This window comes from Penaeus japonicus, unplaced genomic scaffold (assembly GCF_977035675.1).
Source record: "Penaeus japonicus unplaced genomic scaffold, GWHDUDI00000001_assembly GWHDUDI00000013, whole genome shotgun sequence".
Classification (NCBI taxonomy): domain Eukaryota; kingdom Metazoa; phylum Arthropoda; class Malacostraca; order Decapoda; family Penaeidae; genus Penaeus; species Penaeus japonicus.
The window spans coordinates 42,050,591-42,053,090 of record NW_028234415.1 but is presented as its reverse complement, the minus strand read 5'-3'; the positions used below and the strand labels follow the sequence as shown (position 1 = coordinate 42,053,090).

At 30.0% G+C, this 2,500-nt stretch overlaps 1 protein-coding gene across 46 annotated transcripts in view; it reads left to right on the top strand.

The window, feature by feature from the left end:
• Positions 1 to 2,500, top strand: part of LOC122248372 (uncharacterized) — a 72,028-nt gene that overhangs the window by 67,549 nt on the left and 1,979 nt on the right. The window lies entirely within an intron of this gene.

The following is a 2,500-nucleotide window of genomic DNA, read 5'->3' as shown; positions in this document are numbered from 1 at the left end:
TTTTTACACACATATATATATAGTAGTGACCCGGCAGCCTAGGAAACCGCTGCTCATACTTATCTGCATACTGTCAACTTCCGAAACTCTTGGCAAAGTGGATATGTGACTCCATCCCCTGTTGTTAGTAGTAGAACTCACATTTCACATCTTCATTTCTTTGCACATCATCTTCGAATACGGAGCGTTGTAGAGATAGAATTAGAGAGACATACCTAATAATATATATATTTTTTTTTAAATCTAAAAGGGCATTCAATTCAATTTCTTTGGATTACGAAAATATATATTTTTTTTTATAATCTTCCACAGACATGAGATAAGAAAGAAAGAAAAGAGAAAAACTCCTGTTTCACTAATGTGCCTTTTTTTTTGCAAGTGTTCAGGTTGTACTTTAATTACTGAATGTTTTAGTGTAACTGCTTTTGCACTTACAACTGAAAAAAAGCATAAATAACTCTAGGGAAAACTAGACACTTCAAAGCCTGCTTAAACTGCATGCTTTAGCTTTATTCTGTTGCTTTGTTTTAGCCGAGTAGATGCAGTAGCTAGACAACCAATCCCCGGATTCGTTATGGGTACGTATTTTTTTTTTAATTATTAATCGAAATTTCTTTATAGGAAATCAGACTGTTAGGCAACTTTTTCATAGGGTGTTCATGATAACGGTTATGTTTTTTCTACGTGATAGGTATAATAAAGGAACAATTCTTGATCTAATTGCTTTTGGCTTTGACACTCATCCTAACCGTATTTTAAAATATATAAGGATTATAGATAACTGTCTAAATATAACTTGTTAACCCATAAAACTGACTCACAACTCTCTGAATCTCATGTGATTCATTTTTATCTCTTGTTTCCCCCCTTAAAGTTTCTCACGTTGTTAAGTTACGTCACGATAAGATAAATTACGGTGTCTTATATAGATTGAAATAGTATGTCAGATATGCTTGATTAATGAAGCATTTTGCTAAATAAGTATGGTTCTAAGAATACTAGTTTGATTGCCTATTTGGTTATTATTATTATTATAATGTATTTTTTAATCAGTACTTTGGAATAATCTTAATCATTATGATATCGAAAACTATAGATAATTTGTTGTTTCAATTACTTGAAATATCACCCCAGCACAAAACAAATCGAAATTAGTCTATAACATAACCAAACTTACCTTAATGTTATAATCTAACTTTAAATACGCCATAAACTAATTTCGTTTATCTATAGACTTTCATTAAAAAAAAAATGAAATGACTAAGAATTATACTTATCTAGTGAAATGAGTTATGTATATCTGTCGCCAACATAGATGAGTAAAATTAGATATGAAAATAGTATAGTTATTCCTTATGTATGTAAGAGATAAAGTCATTTCACTTCTTTAACTTTTTTCTCCAAAGAATTTTAAACTGTCATTTCATGTCTATATAGTGAGTGCCTTTAAACCACAGAATTGTAAATATATTTGTTGTAATGTTTGTTTTAGCCATTAGAAGTTAAAGAATGCTATAGTTAGAGATGTAAAGTAAGGACGCGAAATAATAGACCATAGACTATAAAATATTTGTAAAAAAATAGATTATAAAATATGTGTAAAAGATTAGACTATAAAATGGTGTCGTTCCATAAAAATCCTTCCATGTTCTTTGTTCAGGAATATGAAGGTAGGTGAACTTTTAATTAAAATGACAAAAAAAAGGTTCAAACTTCTTCAAAAGTCCCCTTCAAAGCCACAAAGTTCATCAAAGTTTTAGATAGTTTTTTTTTTATTATTGCATAGTTCCCCCCCTTCAACATGCAAGTCACACTGGACTGCCTTTCATGAGATGCAACATTTTCCTGCATCAGGAATAATATATTCATGATGATATGCAAATGACATTCCCCTATTCAATGATTTTATCGCTTATGAGGGAACGTATAATGCACAGCGAGAGATTTGATGCCTTTGGAAATGAGTTCATGATGATGATGCAACCGACACTTTTTTTTTTCTTTTTTTTTCTTCTTCTTCTTCTTCTTTTAATATACGTTACGTTCTACGGTCTCTATAACTATGTATCGAATTACTATTTCTTTAGAATATTTACCTTTTTCTTTTCGTTTCACTATCTACTTATAGAGTAACTTTGAATCTTTTGAAGAGGTGTTGAAGTAATTAAAGCAGGTCATTATTTCACTGTTTATATTCGTTTCGTATTTGTTCTTTATTGTAAGGTTGTTTTCGCCATAATGTAATATGATAGTTTCAACGATGTGACTTTGGATTCTCAAATATTTTGTATTCGTTCAGTAGCCATGAAATATATCTCTTGGTATTTTAGTGATAAAATGTATCAAATTTCATGTAAAAGGGTCGAGAGTCCGTATGAAATCCACAATTAGCATAATTATTATAATAATTATGTACTAAATACTAGATTGATATTGTTCTTTTACAAATAGATTCAATACCTTTCAACCTTGTCAGAACTTTATGCTGTTTAGTGATGTC